At 42.5% G+C, this 27664-nt stretch overlaps 2 long non-coding RNA genes across 6 annotated transcripts in view; both read left to right on the top strand.

Annotated features, from left to right (window-relative positions):
• The window catches only part of LOC127490997 (uncharacterized), a 46225-nt gene extending 44433 nt beyond the window's left edge, over nucleotides 1-1792 (top strand). Inside the window, exon 4 of one of the 2 annotated variants that reach the window (XR_016215983.1) lies at nucleotides 402-1792. This is a non-coding gene — a long non-coding RNA (uncharacterized LOC127490997). The remainder of the gene's footprint in view (nucleotides 1-401) is intronic. The other variant, XR_007919419.3, reaches the window with a different exon arrangement.
• A 6180-nt stretch (nucleotides 1793-7972) lies between these two features.
• The window catches only part of LOC149123417 (uncharacterized), a 181423-nt gene continuing 161731 nt past the window's right edge, over nucleotides 7973-27664 (top strand). For all 4 annotated transcript variants that reach the window (XR_016215982.1, XR_016215979.1, XR_016215980.1 and 1 more), the window contains exon 1: nucleotides 7973-8624. This is a non-coding gene — a long non-coding RNA (uncharacterized LOC149123417). The remainder of the gene's footprint in view (nucleotides 8625-27664) is intronic.

Below are 27664 nucleotides of genomic sequence, written 5' to 3'. Positions count from 1 at the left end.
CATTATCCTCAGGGCTTAGCAGAGTTCCTGACACACATTAGATGAGCAGTCATTGTTTGTAGGAAAAATGCATGGCATCAAATAAATTCCTCCTTCAGTTGACTGGTCCCGTAGACAAATGCCTAAATTCAGGGTGATTTGGAGAAGCTTGGATCGCTGGCCTGGGTCAGACCATAACTTTGTCAGATGTGTTTTGAACCTAGATGCCCCTGCTGTGCTTAACTCTGTGACCTTGGTTAGGGAAGAAACAGTGTAGTGTGCTAGCAAAGGACATAGAAGCTGGCATTTCTGCTTGGTTTATATAAGTGCGTGAAATGGGCAGCACCTGCTTTTAGGCTGTGTCTTCACCACATGTGGGTTGGTGAACAATGGCAGAGGTTTCTTTTCTTTTTCTGGAGCAGGTGAGTTCAAGCTAGAGGATATCGTTCCCCTAAAAGCTGAAGAGCACCTGCTGCAGACCATTAGACCCATGGAGGGACAGAGTGCATGAACGTGCTGCTTCGCCACCCTTGCAGGTGCCCTTCTAAGCTGCTGACTCCTGTGCTCAAACAAAGCGCTGAAGTGGGGATACAATGTCCCTGCAAGATGTGATCGACTTCTGATGTTCCTGAGACAGCAGAAAGCCGACCTATGACACCCAGGATCCATTAGGTGGCTGTATTGCATTTCTTTCCATCAATGGATATCTTCTCCCAATGCAAGCTGTGAGCTCAGCTGCTCCCCAGAATCCGTCCCTCAACTGTGGGGAGAACAAACACCAGGAAAACCAGACTGAGGCTTCCTCACTCAGATCTGCGTGGTGACCACTGTTGTACGTTTAGTACACCTGTCTGCCAGGCAGTATGACGATGTGTTGGAACCTTCTTGTGGAACACAGCTGGGGCTGAACCTGTCTTCCAGACTCCATGGTGATTCCATGGCCTGATGCAGAGGCACAGAGCAAGTTCATGGCAGGGGGATTCTAATGCTTGTCCCATATCTTACACTAATTTGAGATAACTGAGATTGTATTCTGTATCATGGCTCACTGGGATGGAGTCTCTTTCCTATCCCATTGGCTTTGGGCGTAGTCAGTTGACTTGCTGTGGCCAAGGAAGATGGACATGACAGGATGCTACCAAAACAGAGGCTCTGTTGCTGCCACTGATCATTGTTGTTCTGCTTTTGCCAACTCCATGAGAAAAATATGCCTTGAGTGGCTACTGCAGACCGCCATAGAACTTCTGGTCCACCTGCACTCTTGTGAACAAGTGAATGTTTGTCATTGCAAGATACCGTGTTTTGAGATTGTTTGGTACTTGACATTATTGCAGCAATATCTGATTAGCATAAAGAGTTTCAAGTTGCTTAATTAATTATTCTTGAATTTCTCTTTTGGTGTGAGGCATGATTTTACTGTGTCTGATGAATCTGACAATGTTGTACATTCATGCAATCACCAACAAGCAATTGACTCTTTTCTATCACCCTCGAAAGCTTTCTCAAGCCCTTCTCCAGCTTTCTCTTTCTGAGAGCAACCACATCCTGTTTTCTAACGCTGTCATTTAGTTTGCCCATTCCTGAGTTTCACCCAAATGGAATCATACAGCATCCTCTCTTTGTGTCTGATTTTATTGATCAATATCATGGCTTTTTAGATCATCCATGTTTGTATCAGCAGTGTATTCTTCTGATTGCTGACCTGCTTTCCACCCTATAAATACACCACAGTTTGTGTTAGATCTACCTAATGCTAACCATTTGTGCTAATTCCATATTTTGGCTATTGTGAATAAAGGTGATTTATTTTCAATATAAGTGTTTCTCCTTAGTGTATATCTGGAAATGGTATTACTGGGTTATAGGGCAAAATGTTTTTCAAACTGGATATACCATATTACCCCAATCAACAACGTATTAGAGTTCAGTTCCTTCTACCATTGTCTTTTTAATTTTAACTCTTTGGGTAGCATCTCACTGTGGTTTTAGGTTTTCTCTGATGAACAGTAGTGGTAAGAATCTTTTCATGTGCTTATCTGTCATTGCTAGATCTTTATTTAAATGATTTTTCTATTTCTGATCTTTGCCCATGCTTTAAATTGGGTTTTTGGTCTTCTTGAATTGTAAGGTTTTTTTATTTATATATTTATTTGAGAAGCAGAGTTATAGACAGAGAGAAGGAAAGACAGAAGGAAAGACAGAGAGAGAGAGGTCTTTCATCTACTGGTTCACTCCCCAAACGGCCACAACAGCTGGAGCTGAGCCGATCTGAAGCCAGGAGCCAAGTACTTCTTCTGGGTCTCCTATGTGGGTGCAGGGGCCCAAGCAGTTAGGCCATCTTCCACTGCTTTCTCAGGCCATTAGCAGAGAGCTGGATCAGAAGTGGAGCAGACCAGACTAACTGGCGCCTATATGGGATGCCGGTGCTGCAGGCAGTCTTAACCTATATGCCATAGTGCCAAGCCCTGTGGAAGTTCTTAACGTGTTCTAGATATAAGTCCTTTATCATATATATGCATTATAAATCATTTCTTGTAAATTATTCTATCAATAACTAGAAACCGAGTGTTAAAATCTTTGTTATATCAGTTTTTGCTTTATGTTTTTATGTCTGTTATTTGATATATCTGTTAGGATTTCTCATGTCTTCTATAAGAATTTCTTATTCTATCATTATAAAATTCCTTTTTTATTTCTTGCAATACTTTTTGCCTTGAAATTTACTTTTGCTGATATTAATAAAAGTATGCCAACTTTCTTTGCTTTCTGTTTGCAAGTTAGATAATTTTCCCTTATTTTTAACTTCAATATATTTGTGTGATATTCAGAGGATTCTCTTTAGACAGCATAGCAAATAGCTGTCTAAAAAACTATTTCTTACATTTTTTGTCCTGTCAGATACTCTCTGCATTTCAATTATATTTTTTCTATCAAATTTAATGTAATTACTGTTGTTACTGAGTTTGTCTTCTTAATGTTCATTTTCTATTTTTCCCATCTGTTCTTTTTTCTTTTGCTTCTCCTGTCTTCCTTTCTTTGAATAAATCAAGTATTTTTCCCTGTATTACATTTAGTTTCTTCTCTTTATTTTCTTGATCTGGTTTATAAAAATATTTAAATGATCACAATGTATTTTCATTTGATGTATTTCTTCATACACACTACAGAATTTATAAGAAATAGAACTAAATGTACTCCCTTCTTGCCCTTTATGTTTTTGCTGTCATATATTTTACTTTTGGATGCTATAAACCTATAATATACTTTCATTATTTTTGTTTTAGTCAATGAATTTTATCTTTTTTTAGATTCTTAAATTTATTTGAATATCAGCATTACAAGGAGGGAGGGAGGGAGGGAGGGAGGGAGGGATCTTCCATCTTCTGGTTCACTACCCAAATGGCCATGAGAGCTGGGTCTGGCCCAGGCTGAAGCCAGAAGCCAGGAGCTTTATCCAGGTCTCTCAAATGGGTGGCAAGAACCCAAGTACATGGTCCATCATCCACTGCCTTCCAGGCACATTAGCAGGGAGCTGGATTGGAAGCAGAAAAACTGGGACATGAACTGACATCCACGTGGGGTCCCGGTATCACAGGCCACAGCTTTACCCACTACAGCACAACACCAGCCCTGGTTGATAGATACAAAAGCAAAATTAACATCTTATGATTTAGTTAATTTACTAATGTATTTTATGTTTACCCTTGCTGGTATTCTTCAATCGCCATTATGGATCTAATGATATTTTGGGTGTTTTCCCCCAGCCTGCAAAATGTCTGTCAGCATCTCTTGTGGCTCAGGTCTGTAGAGGAGTCTTCCTTTTCCCATTGCTCTAGTGGATGAAGCAGCCTTCCATCTCTGTTCTAGAAAAACCTTGTTACCTTCTGCACTTTACTTCAGTTAGGTTTCCTACATCCTCAAGTTTCTGATGTTTTTTTTTTTTTAACTTTTATTTAATGAATATAAATTTCCAAAGTACGGCTTATGGATTACAATGGCTTCCCCCCCATAATGTCCCTCCCACCCGCAACCCTCCCCTTTCCTACTCCCTCTCCCCTTCCATTCACATCAAGATTCATTTTCGATTCTCTTTATATACAGAAGATCAGTTTAGCATACATTAAGTAAAGATTTCAACAGTTTGCTCCCACACAGAAGCATAAAGTGAAAAATAATAGATGATTTTTTAAATGATGATGAAATCAGATCAGACCTATTGTCATGTTTAATCCCAGTGAGAGTCAAGTTGGGAATTGATAATTTCATTTTTTTTAACAGAAGATCAGTTTAGTATACATTAAGTAAAGATTTCAACAGTTTGCACCCCCATAGAAACACAAAGTGAAATATACTGTTTGAGTACTCGTTATAGCATTAAATCTCAATGTACAGCACATTAAGGACAGAGATCCTACATGAGGAGTAAGTGCACAGTGACTCCTGTTGTTGACTTTACAAATTGACACTCCTGTCTATGGCATCAGTAATTTCCCTATGCTCCAGTCATGAGTTTCCAAGGCTATGGAAGCCTTTTGAGTTCTCTGACTCTTATCTTGTTTAGACAAGGTCATAGTCAAAGTGGAGGTTCTCTCCTTCCTTTAGAGAAAGGTACCTCCTTCTTTGAAGACCTGTTCTTTCCACTGGGATCTCACTCACAGAGATCTTTCATTTAGGTCTTTTTTTTTTTTTTTGCCAGAGTGTCTTGGCTTTTCCCGATGGTTTATTTGTAAAGTTTGATTTTATTTGAGGTGGGAAGGGAGAGGAGAGAGGAGAGAAAGAGAGAGAAAGAGAGATAACTTTCATCTGGCTCACTTCCTAAATGCCTGTAACAGCCAGAGATGGGACAGCCTGAAGCCAGGAGCCTGGAAATCAATCCATGTCAGTGGGAAGGACCCAAGTTCTTGGGTCATCATTTTCTGCCTCTCAGGGTGTGCATTAGCAAGAAGTTGGATTGGAAGTAGAGACTCAAATCCAGGCACTCTGATATGGGATGTGGCCTTAACCATTGAACCACAATGCCTATACCCATAGGATTTAAAAATGATTTTTAGGGATTTTTTTTTTTTGCTTTTTTAGTTAGGGTGAGATTGACAGTGTCACTTCCCATTATTTATTATGCAACTTCCTTATATCTCTCCCACCTTTCCTCCCTCCCAGATCATTCTTTATTCAGTGGTCATTCCCCCTTCTCTCTTGAAGGCTCCCTAAAACATTTCCTTCTCCGTGCTGCATCTCAGAATCCAAATAGATTCATCCTTTAGCCACACATTAAAAATGGGGTGTAGGTCTCATTATTCAACTGTTTCTAGACTTGAATTAAGAAAGAACAATCCAGGGCAAGCTTATTGCCCATGAAGGACTGATTTTCATTTTGATTGGTCAGTATTTGTGCAATGCTGGATTTTAAATATTTTTAAATCTCCTCACCAGGGATTATCAGTACATCACATGGTATCAGACTTATAATATGAATTCAGTACATATTTTTTGAATAAGTTAGGGAACTCCTAACTGACTGGTTGCATGGTTGGTACTGCCTTTCCAGATACTATAATCTGTTCTCTGCACTGGGCACAAAACTAAATGAGGTATTATCCACAGCCTAAAATGGAATCCTTAATGCATGTTGGACATTCATGTCTCTCATGCTAGCTTTTTGCTCTGGGCATTTGCTGTAGACCAATGCTGCATTAAGTGTATCCCAAGCACACTTGCTACACATTGTATCTCTCACTTTCTCCATCATTGTCATTATTCCCTGAACCCATCCTTGATCATTGGTGAACAATACCTAAAGGCTAAATACCCTTCTTATTTTCAGATGCATAATTCTAGGCCAAGTTTATTCAGTCTCTCAGAAGATCCATCCTCAGTAGAGGGAGCCCAGTGGCCTACATTGTTGGCCAGCTCGATAGCTACTCCCTGGATTGCTTTTGCTTCCTCTCATGTTTCCTTGTTTTCAGTCTTCCACTCTGTTCCTGGGATCACTCTCCAAAATAAATTGCTGAAGTATTGTGTTTCCTTTCTGAAACATCTCAAGATAAGACGACTTATAAACAAATAATCACAGGACAGTGTCATCATTGTGATATATTCATCAGGGAAAAGACATCTTAGGATTATTATTTACATAAAATTACTTTTGAGTGAGTCTTTTAGGATGAGTGGGGTAAGGCAACCTGACGAGATGGATAAACACATTCCATGATGACCGACAGAGTTGAGAAGGAAGGGTGGCAGCTAACCTCCAGGATGACCCACAATGAGTCCTACGTCTTGGTATGCAGTTGTTTAATCCTCTTCTCATCCCACAGTATACCAGTATTCATCTGTGTGCCTAATAGAATGGCCAAATTTATACTTTGTCTCTTCTAAGATGGAACCATTGAGGACTTCCACTTTCACGATGGGCTCTGCCCACCTTGGATCACATGCTCTGGGGCAATGCAGCTCCATGCCATGGTGAAGCCCATCTGATGGGTTCAAAGACTCTGGCTAACTGTCAGTGAGGGGCTGAGGCCTGGCAGTAACCATGTGAGTGAACCTGGAAGTGGAACCTCCAGCCCCAGTTGAGTGTTGAGATATCTGCAGCTCTGACCACTGGCTTGACATTAACCTCATGTGGAACGCTGAGCCAGACCCTCTAGCTAAGCTGCTCATGGATTCCTGAGCTTCATAGATAGTGTAATAAATGTTTGGTATAATTTGTTATGCATCAATAAATAACCAGTGCAGGGAAGTGATTGCAAGAAAGCAAGATACATTTTGGAGTTGTAAATGGATTTCTCAGGTCTTTTCAACTGTAAAAATTGTGATTGCATCATCATTTAGGCCAACATGGTTAAGATTAAATGCATTGCCTTTGGAGACAGACTATTCACAAAAGTCTTCCTTCTGGCATGTACCAACTTTGTCATCTTGGGCAATTTTCTTGATTTCTAAACTTTAATTTTTTTCTCAATTTGTAAAGAGTTTTAAAAATCTGAGAGGGAGAGAGAGACAGAGAGAGTGAGCTTCCATCTGCTGGTCTACTACCCAAAGGTCCACAATGGCTAGAGTAGGGACAAGACCAAAGCCTGGAGCTAGAAATTCAAGCCAGGTCTCCCATGTGGGTGGCAGGAACCCAATCACTTGAGCAAGACTTCTTCACAGAGTCTGTGTTAGCAGGAAGCTGCAGTGAGGAACTGGAGCCACAAGTCAAACCCAGACACTCTGAATATGTGGCTGAATGCCTGTCCCTAAACAGTTATTTAACAACTTACTTATTTTTATTTGAAGGGCAGAGAGAGGAAGAGAGTGAGAATGAGAGTGCAAGAGAGCACGCCAGATTCCTCATCTGTTGGTTTACTCTCTAAATGGCTAGAGAAGCTGGGGCTAGGTCGGGCTGAAGCCAAAAGCCAGGAGATCAAGCTGGGTCCCCAACACAGGTGGGAGAAATCCAAGTACTTGAGCCAAGTACCTCGTAGGGTGTGTATTAGCATAGCAGAGGTGGAGTTGGAAATCAGGCCCAGGCACTCCCATGTAAGATAGCATATTACCTGCTGGACCAAATGCCAAACCCTAAACTTCAATTTTCATTGTCCATAATATGGAACTGGAGATCATATCTTAGATAATTGAAAGAGTTAAATAAGATAGTACATGTAAGGCTTTTATTATTCTTGCACACAATAAGCACTCAATAAATCTTAGCTATCATTATTCTTCCAAAATGGTGCCAAATATGGATTATACTGTGAGTGCAACTTCCCATTTTCTGGTTCATTTGCAGTCTCCCAATTGTGTTCAAGAATAAATCTTACAGAAACTTCCCACTTTTCTTCTTAATCAACTTAGTTCAGGAGTCTAAGAATTTGAAGAAGTGTAAAAGTGTATTCAATACCTTTAATTATCAACCACTAATACATTTCCCCAATGTGCCAACAAAAAGGATGAAAGTAATCAGCTGGTGAAAGGTTAATTAACTCAATATTTTATAATTTAGAACAGGTTGGGCTGTGCTTTAAAACACTTCCTATTGGGCAGACAGCCTTGCACCCAGAAAGGAAGGAGAAAGAAAACTCTGTCCAAATGGAGCTGAGAAGAAACAGCCCCCGAAAGTGGCTGTTGGTGCCTGGGATGCTTCTAAGATGATCCAGTCTGAGGCCCGGTTCAGCAGTCCTGCTGCAGACAGAACCTGCACAGGCAATGAAGGTGGGAGAACTTGTCAGTGATCTGAGAAGGCTGAGGTCTCCCTGAGCCATTAGCTTCTCTGATGGCTCAAGGCTTTCCTCTTGCACAGCTTCCTGTCTCCCAACCTTCTCTGATTCCACTTGAAGCTCTGTGTTTGGCAGATGTTGTTTCCTTCTGTCTTTTCTATCGTATGGATTAAAGTTATGGGACTGGCGCTTCTGGCATTGGCTATGAAATTGCTCTATCCTTGAGGATAGGACCTCAAGCCTCAGGAGCAACTGGGGCAGGTTTTCATCCTGGGCTCAGTGGACTTCTCAGAACCCAAGAAGCCAGCCTGGGTGGACTGTTACCAAGAACACTATAAAGGATCTTCAAGTCCGGTAGGACAAGGCCAGGCCAGCAGTGACAGGAGCCCACGTGAGAGCACAACCTCCAGAGACACAGAATTCCTCTGCAACGGCTATGAATTTCAGGTAATCTCTGGACTGCCTCGAGCATGTGCACATTTTGTCATCTTGGGTCATTTCCTTGACTTCTAAATTCTAAAGAATTTTAAAAATTTGAGATGGAGAGTGAGAGCAAGAGCCAGTCAGGGAGGGATCCAATCTCCCAATAATGCACACCCTGGGAGGTAATTGGCTCAAGTACTTGGATTCTCCCACTTGTGTTGGAGACCCAGCTTGATCTGGCTTTTGGCTTCAACCTGACCTAGCTGCAGCTGCACTAGGCATCCCTTTCTTGGATGATAATCCTTGAAATCCCTGATGTTAGAGCATTGTTCTAAGGAAAATGTCCCTCCCCTCTTTATAGTGTAATACATGTGGCCTGGGATTCTGTGTCAGACTTTCTAGAAAATGAGAGAGCCTCTCCCATCCACCAGTTCACTTCCCAAATTCCCACCCCAGCCAAGGTTGAGCCAAGTCAAAACTAGGAGTTATGAGCACAGTCAGTGTCTTCCACAGGGGTATCACAGGCATGAATACTTGAAGCATCACCTGTGAGAAGCTGGAATCAGGAGCAGAGCTGGGACTTGAACCCACTAACTTTCATACGGGATGTAGGAATCCCAGGTGGTGGTTTAATCACTAGGCCAAATGCCTGCCCCTGTGTAGGAATTATATAGCTAAATCAAATCACCCTTATAAGGAACAGCTGTATGGCTGCTTTTCCTGTCTCCCAATCTAGCTATGACTATGACTTGGGCTTCTCTGATTTTGTGTCATCCCCCATGTGATGACAGTATGTCAGGAAAAAGGCACATGGTCACTTGAGGAGTGCACAGCTCTGGGTACATGGAAAGGCACCTGGCTTCTCATTTGTATAAGGCAGTTTTTGAGGTGGTGTGGGCAACTCAAAGAAATGGCACACACCCTCTGTCCAGGACTTAGGATTTGAAGAAGCAAATGAACAGAAAAGTGGGCCATCTTTAATTTCCTTCCCACCTTTGAATACTCTAATGTAAAATCTTTACAGAGGAGCAAAGAAATCTTAAAAGGTCAAGAAATACTGAGGGGGGGAGAATAAAGGGGCAGGGGTACAGTTTAGAGGTTTTTTCTGCATGGGTTTGCAGGGGGCTCTGCCCAAAATTTGAGTCAAAAACTTCATTACTAATGTGACTGTGTTGGGAGGTGGGGGTCTAATAAGAGTGGATTAGGTATTAAGTACTCTGCCCTCATGAAAGGATTAATATCATTTTCACTAGAGTGGGTTAGTTAACGTGAGAGTGGGTTTGTTATTCAAGTGAGCTTGCCCCCTCTTACTCTTCTGCTTGTTCCTGGATTTCTACAATGGGATAACATAGCAGGAAGAGCCTTATCCAAAGGCAGCACAAAGCTGTTGGTCTTCCAGCTCCCAGAGCTGTGAACCAAATACACTTCTGTTTAAAAATAACCAGTTTCTGGTATTCCCTGATAGTAACACAGTGGACTAAGAGCCAGTCTCATTACTTCCCTCATGATGACTCTGCTCTGGCAGGAATTCACATCTTAGTTTGCAGAATGATAGCTGCTGGACCTCAGCTTTCATTGTATGTGGAAGCATGAGTTCTGTGAAGCTGTGATAGAACTGTTTAGCTCCATCTGAGCTCTGAGTAATCTCAGATGACCCTGGAGGCTAGAGACAGGTGTTTCAACTGAGCTTACAATCCAACTGATAACATGAAAAACCTGCATTCTTATTGTTGACTACAAGGAGAGTGAATGATACCCAAATGTTTTGTAGCATGGCCAACGTCACCACTGGCACAGTGGCATATTGGGGTGGACATTGTATCCACATCCCAGAGCTGGGGATTCCAGAGTTGATGATGACAACCTGTACAGGTCAGATGCCTCTACTGAGCCATCCTGTCTCCTCATGCCAAATAGGGATATCACTGGATTCGGTGAGCTCATTCTCCCCCTTTTCCTCTATCAAAACTGAGATTTACTTTACATCAATTCTTCGCAGATCTAACTTAGGGATGACAAATGCATTTCAATGTTAGACCTCCACCTTTGAAATTAACTAGGTTTCTTCCCAGGTTCTTTATCAAATTTGGGTCATGATCAGCAATTTGCACACTAGCTTTAATTGCTCAAGTCAAAAGCAGCCCATTCTAACTTACTTGTCTACTGTTAGAGGGGGGAAAAGCTGCCCAAAACCCAAAGTAGGGCTTAGAGAAACTTGAAACACAATTAAAATATTGCTCTCATGTACACAGAGTGGTTAGCATGTAACATAAAACTCTGAAAAGCAAGTACAGTGAAATGAATCACTAGGCATGCAACCTAACAAGTAGATTCCATATGCTTTCAAAGTGCCAGGCACACGTGCCTTAGGCTTTACATATTAACTCTCTTAATCCTTACAACAACCCTAGGAAATGGGCTTTGTGTGTGTGTGTGTGTGTTTTTTTTTTTTTTTTTTTTTTTTTTTTTTTTACAGGTGAGAAAACTCTGCAAGTGGGCAGAGTGTGTAGGGCAGAACTGGGGATAGTGCTTCTGGATTCATCCAGACAACTTCCTCTGATCTTCAAAGTCCCTGAACTTGGTTCCATCACATTCATTACTAGCCAGGGATTCAACTGCAGCCTGCAGCCTTGGCGGTCACTTAGTCTGGGTGTTAGTTCTGATGCTACTTAGCTGTGCAATTTTGGGTAGATTTCTGAAACTATGGACTACAGTGTCCTTCTCTGAAGAATGAGGATCATCTCATTCTACCTGGCAGAGCTGCAACAGGAGCTACATGAATTGATAGGTACAATGAGGATTTCCCATCAGCACTGCTCTCCCTTGACTTGCTCCTTCCTTTGCCTGTGTTCCCTCACCACCCCTCCTCTTGAGTCCTCCTCTAAGTTATGCACTGTATGTTTCCTGTGCTTCCCGGAAGAAAGCTGATCATCTGCTTCTTGCCTGTAACTGCCTCTTGTGATGTGTTCTTTCTTCTCACTCCTAAGTGTTTCCTTTCTGGATTTAGCAACTTCTTTAGGCTTGGATGCCCCTACCTTTTACACTCCTTGCAAAATCGCCCACAGGGACCCCATCTTGGTGCTTGGAACATCCTGTCTCTCTATAACTGCAAGCCAGCATCCATGAACACCCATGTAACAGGCAGGAGTCAGAGGAGCTTCTTGGATTCTAATTATAAACAAAGCAAGCTAGAGTTATGTAATTAGATGGGCGAGAACAGAGGCACAGCTGTTCTAAAGGTTGTGCCCTGAACTGACGAAAGGCAGTAAATTTGGAGGGGCAGATGTCTCATCAACCTTGCCTTTGGATGGTGTGGCTTCCTTGGCTGATATATAGCTTTCCTTCAAGGTATTTTGAGTTTCTAATTTCTGAATTTTCATTTTTAAGGCATTCACAGGATGTTGTACCTGGGAGACTGATGGACTCCTTTGAAACTTAAATAACCCAAAGGAGCCATCCAAACCTCTGGGTGGAATATGTATTCATGCATTTTTAAGAAGTTATATTATATACATCAGAGACTTGGACGGCTCATTAGGATGGGTTTGCTGGAGTATGTAATTCAGGGTTTAATGTGCTGTCCACAGACTAAGCTTACTGGGGCTGTACTAAATCGGTTTTATTTTACTTTATTTTTCACAGTAACATCTAAAGCCTAAAGCATTTACACAAAATGACTGACTAATCATTTGCATAGTTTCATTTTTGAAATCTATGCCTTTTTCAAGTTAGACAAAAACCAGACACAACTGAAGCCACTGTGCTTTCCATGAAACTTAAATAACCTTGGTAAATCCTTCAGCTGCTGCTTTTTAAAAATTTACAACTAGGCTGATAATGAATCATTTTAACTCCTGTCTCTCGAGGTTTCCTGTGCTTGGGTTCCCATAGTGTAACTTTTGGGATTCTTTAAAGAAAGCAAGATCAAGTTGGGTTAAGCTACATAAGCATTATTAATATTTTATTTCTTGGCATATTAAGCACTTTTTATATTTTCAGGATTAAAGAATATAGTAAGAGATGACTTGGACTTGATGGGACATCAAGGTGGTGACTACAGTTTGGGGAGCTGTGTACTCAGGGTATGTGAGGAGTCATCAGACGGAGAGGGACAGAACTTGACTGTGTCTTAAACAGATTTTAAGATCCCAATTTTATGGTGTCCTTGCCCATTTTTTCCAACATTTATAGATAAAAAATGTTTTTTACATTGTTGGTGCCCCAGCTGGCTAGCTAGAAATAGTCAAGATCCTAGTGTATCTTTCTGGCTACCCAATGTGACTGAACATTAATTCTTCTTGGTCCGAGGGAGCTGCAAAGAGCAGCAAATTGAGTTTTCATCTGGAGAGGAGCAATCTCTCCTCTTGCTGCTGAGAGCCATGAGCTCTTATCCAGGACACGAGGGCCTCCTATGATAGAACAGCTGTGAGGGAAGATGCAGAGAATGCTCTTTTTAAAACAGTATTTTTTTGGTGTTTTTTAAACTTTTATTTAGTAAATATAAATTTCCAAAGTACAGCTTATGGATTACAGTGGCTGTTTTTTTCCCTATAACCTCCCTCCTGTGGGGAGCAACCCGGACTAGACTAAGTTACTGGAATTAAGACTTATTCTATGCATCTGCTCTCCCACAATATGGTGCTGAGAAGAGAGAAACAGCTTCTACGCAGCTGCCTCCAGTTCAACCAATAAACTGTAGGACCTGCTCCTGATTGGAGGAGAGCAGCGTACTCGGCGTGTGGGTAGCAGAGTTGGGATTGGTGGAAAAGGACTATAAAGGAGGAGAGAGACAACATGCACCAGGAACATCTGAGGGAACACCTGTGCAGCTCCCGAGAGAGCCGGCCGGCGGTGTGCCGCTCCCCTGTGGAAGTGGGGAAAGTGGCAGGGGGAACCGCCCTTCCACGGAGGTGGAAAGGACAGTAGCCAACCCGGGAAGAACCAGCAGCAAACCCGGGGAGGGCCGAGCAGACAAAAGAACAGCGCAGGGTCCTGTGTCGTTCCTCCACGAAGACGGGGAGTGACACCTCCCACCTGCAACCATCCCATCTCCCACTCCTTCTCCCATTCGATTCACATAAAGATTCATTTTAAATTTTTATATACAGAAGATCTATTTAGTATATATTAAGTAACGATTTCAACAGTTTGCTCCCACACAGAAACAAAGTATAAAGTACTGTTTGATTACTAGATATACCATTGATTCACATAGTACAATACATTAAGGACAGAGATCCTACATGGGGAGTAAGTGCACAGTGACTCCTGTTGTTGACTTAACAATTGACACTCTTGTTTATGGCGTCAGTAATCCCCCCTAGGCTCTTGTCATGAGTTGCCAAGGCTATGGAAGCCTTTTGAGTTTGCCGACTCTTATCTTGTTTAGACAAGGCCATGGTCAAAGTGGAAGTTCTCTCCTCCCTTCAGAGAAAGGTACCTCCTTCTTTGGCCCGTTCTTTCCACTGGGATCTCACTTGCAGAGACCTTTCATTTAGGGTTGGTTGGGTGGTTGTTGTTGTTGTTGTTGTTGTGTTTGTTTTTTTTTTTTTTTTTTTTTTTTTTTTTTTTTTTTTTTTTTTTTTTTGCCAGAGTGTCTTGGCTTTCCATGCCTGAAATACTCTCATGGGCTTTTCAGCCAGATCTGAATGCCTTAAGGGCTGATTCTGAGGCCAGAGTGCTGTTTAGGACATCTGCCATTCTATGAGTCTGCTGTGTATCCTGCTTTTCATGTTGGATCATTCTCTCCTTTTTTATTCTATCAGTTAGTATTAGCAGACACTAGTCTTGTTTGTGATCCCTTTGACTCTTAATCCTATCATTATGATCAACTGTGAACTGCAACTGATCACTTTGATTAGTGAGATGGCATTGGTACATGCCACCTTGATGGGATTGAATTGGAATCCCCTAGCACATTTCTAACTACGGTTAGGGGAAAGTCCGATTGAGTGTTTGCCAAACTTTAAAACAATATTTCAGAAGCAACATAAATAGCTTCCAAGCCACATAATATCCTAACTGTGATTAGAACATAGTGAGACATGTGTCTTGGGAAATATGGAGTCTGAAAATTATATAAGTATCCTTGAAACTAGAAAAGGTTGGGATTTTCATTGACCTGTTTTTCTGATAGTCTTAGGTGACACATCATGTTGGGGGTACAAGAAAGGGCAAAAGGGGGAAAGAATACTTATGAAACATCGTCTATGTTTCAATCAAGTTGATCACTATGCTAAATATTTTGCATACATCAGTAATTTTGTTCCCCACCATCCAGCAAAATGATCATTGTTATCCCTACTGATCAGTGAAAAAATTGAGATCCACACTAATAGCAAAGGTACGTTCTTGGGTTAGTAGTTGCTTTTTTTGATTTAGCACCTAATTCTGTGACCTACTTCAACTCACATAGTAGCGCTATGCTTCATTTTTCTCCTTTTCTAAGACAATGGATTCGACTCGGACTTTTGGGATTCTACAGGGAGGTTCTGGATTCTAATATTCTAAGAATTTTCTGTAGAGTCTGATCTGTTCTGTAGACTGTGGCTCTTGGTGTACCACCAAGCCTAGAAACCCATATGGCAGAACAGGCTCCAAATGATCCAAACACATGAGAGAACTGAAAGTGCAGTTGAGAACCACTGCCATCCAGATATGGGGGAACCATAGCAGAGAAGTGTGCTGTTTAATGGGGCAAGTGAGGGTTCAGATTACCACCTCTGGAAAAGTGAGTCCAGGGAATGTGAATTACTCTAAAGAGAAAACGCACTATATGAGATTTGCAGTCAATGACTACCATAACCTCTTACTCACCTCCCAGGTCCCTGGCCCCGTGTCCTCCTTGGACAAGGTGCCACATCCTTCTACTTCAAGATTTTGTTAAAGTAGCTTAGCCTTGCTTGACTGATTTCTCTTTTTTAATCATCTCTAGCCTTCTCCCTAAATCTTCCTCTTAGCTCTGGCCTTGTTTACTTTGTGTAAACCTCTCTTATAAATCCCAAGATTACTCCTTCATTTTGAGGAGTGGAAACTGGGTGATGTGCTCTAAACTAAAGGCCATGATGAGTTAGTCTGTGTGAGACATGATAGCATCATCTGACATAACACACTCCTGGAGCTCCAGACTCTTGTGCTGGGAGCCAGCACCACCATGCCAAACCCCAGAGTAAGTTATTTTGACAGATTTTTCTGCAAATACTATTGCTTTGCACTACAGCATGTTCCATGTGCAGTCTTCAGAAAAAAGTTAACTTTGAGCTGTTTGACTCAGTCACAAATACATTATCAAACAGCCTGTTCCTTGTGTAACTAATCTTTAACTTTCTTTAGCTTGTATGAGACTGTTCCCTTAAATTAGGAATGCAATTTATTGGTAGATTAATTCATTTATGATTTTACTAATTTCCAGCTCAGATTCTTCTACATTCTATAATCTACCAGTGATGTAGAAAGTTTAATGTTTCAAAAAAATCCTCTGATCTCAAATGAAAAGCACAAATTGAGGATTTAGTCCCAGCTGGATGCTATGCTGAGTACTGTACAGAATGCAGAGTTGAGTAAAACGTTGTTTATCCCCTCAAGGAATTTACTTTCTTAGAGACAAACTCACACATTGCTTATTTGAAAAGCACGCTGGTAGTGTTGCTGGAGGTCAGAGTTAAGGGGACTGTAGGCATTTGAGGCATGTGGAGGTTGTCATTTTTAGTTGCTTACTCTCTGCAAGAGCTGCAGCTATGGGTTCATCAAGCTCTGTTTAGAATGGGGGATCCATAAGCACATCTACCTTCTTCTGGTTCTTATTACTGTGGAAGAGTTAATACTCCTATCAAGGCTAATTCCTACTCTAACATTTCAACATGCAATCTCGTGTTTTCCAGAGGATTTAAAGAAATTAGCTGAGGCCAGCATTGCGGCACAGCAGGTTTAGCTGCTGCCTGGGATGCCAGCAACCCATATGAGTGACAATTTGGGTTCTGGCTTCTCCACTTCCATCTTCTGGTTCACTCCCCAGAATGGCTGCAACAGCCAGAACTGGTCCAGGCCAAAGCCAGGAGCCCAGAACTCCATCCAGGTCTCCCACATGGGTGGCATGAGTCTAAGCATTGGATCATCTGCTGCTGCTTTCCCAGGTGGATCAGCAGGGAGCTGGATCACAAGCTGGGCAACTGGGGATTAGAATAACTGGGATGCTGGGATTGCAAGTAGTGGCTAAAATAGCTGTGTCATGACACGGGCCCTTGAGCTGTAATTTTTACTTGCCTATTTTCTACTTGATATTTCCATTTGGAAATCTTTCAGACATCTGAAGCATCATCCAAAATGGAATGTTTGATTTCCAGTTTCCCTTGCACACTGTTGCTGATCTTCTCAGTTGCTCAAGCTAGTCGTGGATATGTTCATCCATGATTGATCACCTCCTGTCAGATGCTCAACAGTGATCCTAGTGGATCTAATACATGTCAGGAATCTAACTGTTCCTCACCAAGTCCACTAGTGAGTCCTTGGATATGACCATGATGCTTTTCATCTGGATTAATGCAATTGGCTCCCTACTCCTACTCCAATCCCACTTCCACATGGCAGCCTTGACCCTAGCATATCTCACAGTTCTAATTCACACTACATAAATCCCTTCAACCATGTTTCATATTTACCCCTCACTGTAAAACAAAAACAAATCTATTTTTTCCCTTGAAGACACATAATCATTTCTCTTTGAGATTTTGAGTTCTTGATCTTGCTTCCTACTCAGTGACGGGTTTTCTGAAATAATGACAGCTTCCTTTTAAGGTGTTCATCTCACCAAAATGGAAATGGATTGAAAAGTGACAAAACTTTTAAAGATCTGAAATGCTCAAGGAGTGTGTCACATAGAGGCTAATACTTGCACTTGTAATGTTTGCGAAAGAGTGAGTTGTTTTGGCTGAGAGAATAGTGGGCACTGGAGACCCCTGGACAGGTAAGCTGATGCTTTACTGTGGACATCCTCCAATGCCTGACTGAGGAATCTGAATCTGGTTCAAGTCAAGAAGTTGGAAGCCACTGATGAAGTCTTGATCTTGCTGTGATGCAGTGGATGTTTTGTTTCAGAGATCCCAGGTTGGCACTATTTGCAGAGATGGATTGGGTTGGACTTGGATGGGAAGGTCAGAAGGTGGGGAAGCCAATAAAGAGGCTAATAAAGCAGGTGAGAAGTATTGAGAGTTTAAGAATGGCAGATCCTGGGCCACCTTCATTGTGTGTGCGTGCGCGCGTGCGTGTGTGTGTGTGTGTGTGTGTGTATTCATTCAAAAATACTTGGGGGAGATTTCTCTGTTCCTCAAATAGTTTTAACATCCATTCTACTGGTTCACTCCCCAAATCCTCACAGGAGCCAGGGCTGGGCTTTGGCTAGAGTAGGAGCCAGGAACACAATCAAAGTCTCCTATGACAGTGGCAGGAACCCAATTACTTGAGCCATCACTGATGTCTTCCAGGGTTTATATTAGTAGGAAGCTGGAATAATGAGTCTGATGTGGGAGTTGAACTCTGGCACTCCTATATGGGATGCAGGCATCATAACTGCATGTCAAATTTCCTACTCTTTGCTTTAAATACTATTTTTTTGTTTGAAAGAGTTATAAGAAGAGAGACATAGAAAGAGGGGGATCTTCCATCAGTTTGTTCACTTCCCAAATGGTCACAATGGCCAGGCCTGGGTTAGGCTGAAGCCAGGATCTACCACGTGGGTGCAGAGGACCAAACATTTGGGCTGTCCTCCACTGCTTTCCCAGGTGCATTAGCAGGGAGCTGGATCTGAAGTGGAGCAGCTGGCTCTTGAACTGGTATCCAAAGGGAATGCCAATGTCACAGGCATAGGCTGAACCCACTACACCACAATGCCAGCTGCTAAATATTTCTTTTTGGTTAAAGATTCATTTATTTGAAAGTCAGGGTTGAAGATAGAGAGGGAGAGAAAGAGGAGGAGGGAGAGACAGACAGATCTTCTACCAATCTACTGGTTCACTCCCCAGATGGCCAGAACAGCCAGGGCTGGGTCAGAGAGAGAGTAAGGGAGAGAGAGAGAGAGGAGACAGACTGAAGCCAGGAATTTCTTTCAGGTCTCCCATGTGGGTGGTAGGGGCAGGCAGCTGGCTTGGAAGTGGAACAGCTGGACCTGAACCAGTGCCCATATGGGATTCCTGCATTGCAGGTGGTGGCTTAATCTGTTGCACCACAATGCCAACCCCAAGTCATATCATTTCTATACTCTCCTTACCCAATAGATGATATGGATATATCTATATGGAGGCATTATTTTTTAAGAAAGCTTTTATTTAATGAATACATATTTCATACGTACAGCTTTAGGAATATAGTGGTTCTTCCTCCCATACCCACCCTCCCACCCCCACTCCCATCCTACTTCCTACACTCCCATCTCATTCTTCATTAAGATTAATTTTTAATTATATATGTAAGACCAACTCTATGTTAAGATCTCAATAGTTTGCATCCACACAGTCAAAAAGTATAAAGTGCTGTTTGAGGACAAGTTTTACCATTAATTCTCATAGTACAACTCATTAATGACAGAAGTCCTACATGCAGAGTAAGTGCACAGTGACTCCTGTTGCTTATTTAACAATTGATACTCTTATGAGAATTACAAAACAAAGAAATAGAAGGTACAAAAAAAGGAAAAATCTTCCATGTTTATGGACTAGAAGAATCAATATCACCAAAAGGTCTTTATTTTTAAGATTTATTTATTTTACTTTTTCTTTTCATTTTGGTTTCTCTAAGATCTCAGTTTCATGGGAGAAATTTTCTTTTATGTCCTGTATGGATTTTAGTAGTTCATGCATTTGCTTCTGATTACTTCTATATAATCTTATGATCAGTTTTTTGAATGCCATTTCTTATATTTCTTATCTTCACAATCTAGTATTGAAGTGTTCTTTGGGGACGTCATGTTGTCTTCCTTTTTCTTGTTTCCTGTTTTTTGGCATTTGTGGAGATACTTTTTTTTTTCTTGTATCGGCCTTTATCTTTGTACTGTGATTCTACAAGATAAGTGGAATGTCTGCTTTTAGTGAACATCTACAGGTTTGTAGTAGGTGTGGCCAGAGAGGTCTCTGTTCAGTTCTCCAGGTGTGGGGAGCAACTTGGACTAGACTGTTACTGGAATTAAGACTTATTCTATGCATCTGCTCTCCCACAATATGGCGCTGAGAAGGGAGTAACAACTTCTACGCAGCTGCCTCTCGCCAACTTGAGTGATGACCTGCAGGAGCTGATCCTGCTCCTGATTGGAGGAGAGCAGCGTACTCGGTGTGTGGGTAGCAGAGTTGGGATTGGCGGAGGAGGACTATAAAGGAGGAGAGAGACAACATGCACCAGGAACATCTATCTGAAGGAACACCTGAGCAGCCCCCGAGAGAGCCGGCCGGCGGTGTGCCGCTCCCCCGCGGAAGTGGGGAAAGTGGCAGGGGGAACCGCCCTTCCATGGAGGTGGAAGGGTCGGTAGCCAACCCGGGAAGAACCAGCAGCAAACCCGGGAAGGGCCGAGCAGGCAAAAGAACAGCGCAGGGTCCTGTGTCGTTCCTCCACGAAGAGGGGGAGTGACATCCAGGGTTAAGTGTATGCCTAAGGTGACACACTTAGGTTTGGCATGGTAAATCTTTCTCTCTCTCTCTCCCTCTCTCTCTTCAATCAGGAGGGAAATTCTTCAGTTGAACTCCCCTCGTCAATGGAGACTAGTGCCTGAGCACTAGCCCCATTGAGTGTAATATTTGTCCGCTCTGTCCCAAGGACCACACAAAGGATCTGTGCAGTCCTCAGTGTAAGAAAAGTTTCCCCAGTAATGTCCCTCACCAGGTAACCAGGAAGCCCTGAGCATGTGGAGTATCCCACTGAGACTGCTCAGATTCCAAGCCACACCCTCAGTTTTTTTTTTCCACAGTCTCGGTACGGAAGCCTCACATACTCACAAGCTCTTAGTCCCCTGTTAGTTCTTCCCACCAGAGTCAGGAGCCTCCCATCTGTTAGTTGCTGGGCACAAACAGGAGCTGGTGCAGCTGTTCCATATGTCCTAAGTGGTGCCTGCTCTATTGGCTTGTTACAGGATGCTGTTGCAAAGTGATGGGGGAGAGAGAAACGTATCTGTCCTTTTCTGTCCCTTTTTTTTTTTTTTTTTCCTCCTGTAATGTGGCTGGTACACTTTCCCCCACAGGGCTCTAAGCTGGGTTCCCTCTAGGCTTTTCCTGCAGCTTTTTCTCCAGTGGCTTGGGCTGCTGTGGTCTGGTCTCACCTCACTTTCCAACACTGGTGTGTAGGCTCTCAGCTGCTGGAGTCCTGAGCCGTGGGTAGGTTCATGTGTCCCTCTAATTTTGGTAGTTTCCTCTGCCATTTTCTCCCTAACTCTTCCCTGAGACTATACTCTCTCCATTTTATTAAAACGATCCTCTCCTGGGCTAGAGCAGTACGCTCCCTCCTATTCCACCATCTTAGAACTGCCTATAATCAGTCAGATTATTCTTGATAGAGCCTTGATTGTTTTAAACTATCCCAGGCGAGGAGATAAGATTCTCTGCTTTTCATTCATTTGTCATGAGCAATTAGATGGTTCTTTTTTTTTCTGCCTTTTTGTCTCTTCTGCTTTCTGAATCATCTTTTACATGTTTTGAATCAAGGTTGTCTAAATTTGGAGGGAGCATCAGAAATGTTTGGCTTATACATAATAAAGTATTCTAATAAGTTCATCCAGCAAGTGTTTATTGCATGATAACAACATATCTCAGGCACATATAACAGTGCCTATCACATCCAGGTACTGCTGTAGGTACTTAGGATATAACAGTGAACACAATAGTTAAAGGTACCCTCCATTCACTACTACTTAACGAATAACTACTTAAGGCTAACAGGTTCCCATAGAAGAATGTTTACTTATTTTCATTACAGTAATGATATCAAGGCCACTGGTTGAGATGGAAGGTGCCTTGAGGCAGCCGACTGTAATATGAGAGAGAATTTCTTGCTTTTATCTAGATTCTTCACAACTGTCCTTTTCTTTAATTTAAATTTCACTCTTACTAGGGGCAGAGGGCAGAGAGGAAGAAGCATTAGCTTGGTACCCTTATGGAAATTAATTGATGTTCCTTCTCACACTGGTCTGGATAAATTAAAATTTAATATACTGTGCAGACAACAATGCCTAAAGGTTATAGGCGCTGGCTGGTGAGCTGCAGGCATTGCAGTCTGCCAAGCAGAATAAGAAATAGATAAAGCTAAATTACTGACCTATTAAAAATAAATTAGCAAACGGTTTCTTTCGGGGGGGGGGGATAAATTAGTGGTGTCAAAAGCAAATTAAGATGCAAATAATCTAATTTCAGAGTGTCTGGTGAGTGATGCTTAATTCTTATGTTTGATGAAGAAATCTATTAATTAAATATTTGTATAAAATGAGCCTGCACAAGGTCTTTATTTCAAGAGGGCCCAACATCAATTGATTTGATCAGGAGGTGGCCTTGATTTAGTTATTTATTAATTTTTTTTGTGTGTGGAAGGCAAAGCCTGCCTTCATGCTGTCTAAATTAGGGCCTGTTTTCCTAAAATATCCTTGCCAGTTATAGAGAATGTTTACCTTACTTTTCTCCACTTCAGTTTTTCTCAGCTTTGTCTTTTGACTTCCTGAGGCCAATTCCAAATCATTCATCCTGCTTCTTTCTCTTCTGATTGTTCTCAATACAGCAGTTGGTTTGTAACTGCATTTGGAAAAGGAATGTGGCCAAATAAGCAGAGAAGTCCTGCTTGGAGATGCACTTGGAGAAGTGAGAGACATAGAAGGATGCAGTCATTGACTGCATTAGTCAGCTATTCATGACACAACAGCTTTAGAACAGCAACCACATCTATAAATAGAAAGGCTTATTCGGCTTTAGAGGTTCAATATCAAGATAGGGTGACTTCTTTGGTTTGGTCTTTGGAAATCGGTGAGCATGTGCAGAGGTAGAATCACATGGTGAGCAAGGAAGGGGGGAGGGGGAGTAGAGGGGGAGGAGCAGGTGGAGTAGAGGGGGAGGGAGGGAGGGAGAAAATGTACTGAGACTGACTTACACCTTTATAAGTACCCTTTCATGAGGGCAGTGATGCAAGGACCTCTGGCTAGGCCCCACCTCTAAACAGAATCATTAGATTGAGGTTCCATCCTCTTCGTGCCATTAACTTAGGACTTTGGGATTTAAAATCCTGTGAGTGTATGGGGGGGGGCAATTATATTCAAATGATAGCACTGAGAGATGTTCAGGTAGGAATTATGGAAGTATTTGAAGTCTTATGAGTGAAGTCTTACCAGAGGTGAAACAGCTGGATCTGACGAAAGAGTGAATCTCCATAGTATTATTAGCCATGTGATATTATTTTCTTCCTTGTACTCAATATGCTGGATAACAGGATTACTACACAGGTGCTGAGGCATAGGTCAAAATGAAGTTTAGGCTTTATAGTCATTCCTCACACCTGTCGGCTGACAGGTGGTTAAGAGAGCTCATCAGCAGGGAGGCTGCGCAGAGCTGGTCCCGCATGCTGGGAACTTCTGGAGTTCAAGGAACTCCGTTCTGCAGTACAGGAATACATGCAGCAAAGGAGGCCAGTCCTGCCCCTGCTGTGTCTCACTGTCCTACTTTGTAGCAGAAACAGGATTGAGTCAGAGGCAGGAATCAAAGAATCTCCCCAGCTGGCTGCAGGTCTTGCTTGGATCCAGCACTTGGTCATAATGGTAGGAATAGTGGTGGAAGGCAACATGTAGATTTTTAGTCTTTTAAATCTATCTTGTGGATTGCAAAAGCCATATCATAGGAAAAATTTAAAAAGAAAACTTTTAAGGAAAAGCTAGCTTAGGAGTAAAAACCTGTCTCAGGACAGGTTTGATTTCCACAGAGATAGCATGGGCTGCACAGCAGGCAGAACAAGAAGTAAAAACAGCAAGTTACACTCAGGCCTGAGAAGACTGAGCGCCTGCAGTTTAGAATGGTCAGTGCCTTAGGATGCCATCAGTGTGACAAACACTTTGACCCTCTCTTGGGCAATGAAGGCCTGCCATTACCTCAGGCAGAGCTCTGGCCTGGTGGGCCCGGATCTTACTGCAGGGGTTGGCACCTTCCCCGTCTCCCATGGTGACCTTGTTAGGTAAACAGCACTGTTTGTTTCTATCAGTTGTCTCAAAGTGTTTGTAGACAGTGGCTTTTCTCATGCTGTAAGTTTGACACCTAAGAACTCTTAGTTTAGAATTTTATATTTAATCCATGTAAAACACATACACACACAGGTACTTCAAAAGATTGTGGACAGTCCTCCTATGAAAAAACTATATGAATTTCAAAAGTTTTACAACAAAGTAAACTTACTTTTTCGTTCCATTTTTCCACAAATGGATTTGCTGTATCCACATGTATATGTTTGTTTCTTTGATTAGCACCTGGTGTTTTGTGTTCTCTCCAGTCTCTGTCATTTGCATTCTTGTATCTGGAAGGATTATTTTCTTCCTGTTTCTCAGCACTTGATTTACCTGGGAGAAATGACTGATCCCCTAGGCAAGTCCAAGCCACTGTATAAGCTCTAAGATCTTGGGCTTCTCCGCCTACTTGTTTTCCCTGCATGTTCTCTGGGAATGTTGAGCCAGTGCAGATGAACAGTTCACATGGAGCCACATTGCTAATAAACTGCAGTCCTATTTTTATGTTGGATATTTTTATGCCTCTCCATGCATGCTTAAAAATAAAGTTACTGCTTTATTTTTTTGTGGCAACTCTGCGATGTATAGGGATCTGCCAAGGGATTGACAGGGGATTCAAGAGCCTAAAACTTTTCTGATTCTGGAGTTTCTTCAATGGCTTCTTTAGTGTTGTAGAAAAATAGGAGAAATAAAGTTTATATCAGCGTGCAAGGACCATCTATCATGGATCACTATTTAAAGCAGGCATGGCCCCAGCCCCTGCTGTCAACATTGTATGGGATCTGGATGTTGCATTACTGATGGAGCAGGGTTTTATATCAGACAATGCTCTGTCCCTGCATTCTGCCTGTATTTCTGCAGCTGTTGATTGGACTACACTGTACCTGGCCTGAGTCTGGTGATTACTAAGATGATCTGTGAGTTCCCTTTATCTCTCTAGACCCATTCTGTGTCCTGCCTGTGCTCCAGGAAGTGGTTCTTGAAAGATGACTTCCCCTGGATTCTCTTGCTCTCTGTTCCCTGTTGGGTCTACTAGAAGGAAGCACTGGTGGGAGATCATTGGCCTGAAAAAGCTGGGGCCACAGCTTCAGCCATGGCAGAGTGGCTTCCCCCTCCACTGTAGCTCTTGCTAGTAATCTGGTACTGACCCTTCCCCCTGCCTCCTCCCATAGTATCCGCTTCTGCCTCCTGTTCATCTTTGAGTCCTCAGCTGACCCTTGCTGGTTCCCTTAAACCTGGCCCACTGCTGCAGCTCATCCTTTTATTAAGCATGCTCCCTACTTGGAGCACGTGAGTATCCACCTGTGTACTGGCAGGGCCCTGAGGGATGCAGCAATCATCCTCCTTAGGAAACTGGCTTTTTTGTGTCTTCCAGGTGGCAGCAAAATCCAGGACACACTGAAAGCTTATAAAACTAGGGGAGGGTCTGACTTCCTGTAGAATCCCGAACTGAAAATCTGAAACCCTCACAACTGGATTCATTTCATATCTACATTGTATGGTGTGTGTGTGTGTGTGTGTGTACATATAGTAAACACATTATAAATCAGCCATTGGTGAATTATTTTGGGATTTAGGCAATGAGAAGATCACGTGACAGGTGGCAGAATAGTTAGGTTCTTGAATATAAGATGAGATCTCGGTTCAAATCATAGTTATGTTAGTAGGTACTTACCTTCTGAGTCAGTTTTTTTTTTTTTTTTTAATCAGAGGAGTGTGTGTGATCCTACTTCATTCACATAGGATTCTTGTAAAAAGCAGAGATGAAGACTGTAAAGTACTACAGAGTCGAGGCTGGCTATATCTTACTTTTTTTAAAGGATTTATTTATCTGAGAGTTACACAGAGAAGAGAAAGAGAGCTCTTTCATCCTCTGGTTCACTCCCTAATGGGCTGCGATGGCCGGAGCTGTGCCTATGCAGAGCCAGGAGCTTCTTCTGGGTCTCCCACAAAGATGCAGGGGTCCAAGGACCTGGGCCATCTTCTGCTTTCCCAGGCCATAGCAGAGTGCTGGATCAGAAGTGGAGCAGCGGGGACTGGAACTGGCGCCCATATGGGATGCCGACACTGCAGGCAGTGGCTTTACCCACTATGTCACAGCGGAGCTGGCTATTTCAAAGTACCCTATACTTTTACAGCTCTATTGATTCACACACACAAGCACACACACCCAAATACACTCCTACTTAAGTGCTTTCTTTCCAAATGGACCTTGGCTTTGCCTTGGGGAATAAGGCCTGATGGAGTCTGTGGTGACTCAGCAATGTGTCAGCTTGGCCAGACTGAACTAGACCTTATAGATTTTCCTCTCCTATTCAGCTCCAGTAAAGATGTGCCCAAGAGCGACCCCTGTGTGATACATGGAGTAAGGGAGTGAGGTGGCAGGCATTGTGTAGTTGGGGCACACTGTCTCTGATCTGCTGATGCTTTGTAAGATAAGCGGGCCAGGTGTGCAACTGCCCCTGCGTCCTGCAGTTGCCTCTCTGGGAATGCTTCTGTGAGGGCCCAGAAAGTGGCCATGTTGTACATGGAGGAGATAGGCCTGTATACAGCCTTACAGGAAGGTTTTTGGTTCCTGTGTGGCTCCTAGACAGTGAGGCTGTTTGGCTTGGAGAACCTCATTGCCCCAGGGTGTCTTTGTTTATTTTCTGGTGCTGTGATAGAATACCAGAGACTGGATAGTTTGTAAAAGAAATGGGCTTGTTTAGTGCATGGTTGTCAAGGCTGGAAATCCAGGATCAGGCAGCTGGATCTGGTGAGGGCCTTTTGCTTTGTTGTAGTGTGGTGGCACAGTGGAAGGGCTAGCCAGCATGTTTATAAGACAAAAACAGGAAGGGCAGCCTCACTTTGTAACTTCTGACTTCTGTGATAACTAATGCAGTCCCATGAGAACTTCATCCACCTCTGACTTAATCACCTGTTAAAGGCTCTGCCATTTCTTAACACCATTACATTGAAGACTACATTTTAGCATGCCTCTTGGAGACGAACCATATTCAAGCCATAGCAAACAGAGAGACCTTCTCTGCAATACCTGGTAATAATACTTTGAAGTTTACCACCCCTCCTTGCATCTCACCATGCCAGGACTCCACAGAGACCTATTTCATCAATATTTTTGGAAACAATAATGTAAACATCTGACCAGCCTTCAGGTTACAGGTGCTATATGACAGTGATTTTGCGGACTTTGATAATTCATCTGTTATGAAATCCCAATGGCATTTTGCACCCCATTTTATAAATGAGGAAATTGAGGCCAGACAAGATTGAGACCTAGGTGGTACAATCCATGCTTGAAAAGTTGAAATCATCAAAACAAGTGATGTTTCTTGTATGTAAACCTGAATTTGCAGGCATAAATGTGTACCAGCTTGCATATCATGTTTAGAATTAATGTATTTTATCTTGACACCTCTACAAAGGAGAGAATCAGTCCACCTTTCTACAGGGGCAAACAAGATGTATATACCAAGATCTGCTTTGAACCCTTGAAGCCCAGCAGGGGTCATAACGGAAGATTGAGTTGCAAAAGGACCTGCCTTTGGCCTCAACAGTATCACACTCTCAGTTAAGTGTCTGGAACATAAAAGCCCCCAATAAATATCAGCTGCTTTAATGATTATGAGGGTGATTATGGTTATTACCTCAGAGAAGGCGGTACAGAGCCAATCTGCCAGCACAGAATTGCTGCTCCTTCAGTGAGTTCTCGTTCACAGAATCGGACTGCTTGGAGGTTATCACAGAGATTACCTCACCCCTGCCACAAGCGTCCAAGGTTCTTAGTTCACCTCTCCCTCCTATTGATGTGGAATGAAATCTGATCATCTAAATCAGAAAT

This window comes from Oryctolagus cuniculus, chromosome 11 (assembly GCF_051225735.1).
Source record: "Oryctolagus cuniculus isolate XC-2025 breed Fujian yellow rabbit chromosome 11, ASM5122573v1, whole genome shotgun sequence".
Taxonomy (NCBI): Eukaryota; Metazoa; Chordata; class Mammalia; order Lagomorpha; family Leporidae; genus Oryctolagus; species Oryctolagus cuniculus.
Note: the sequence above shows the minus strand (reverse complement) of the source record. Positions and strands in the feature narration are given on the sequence as shown.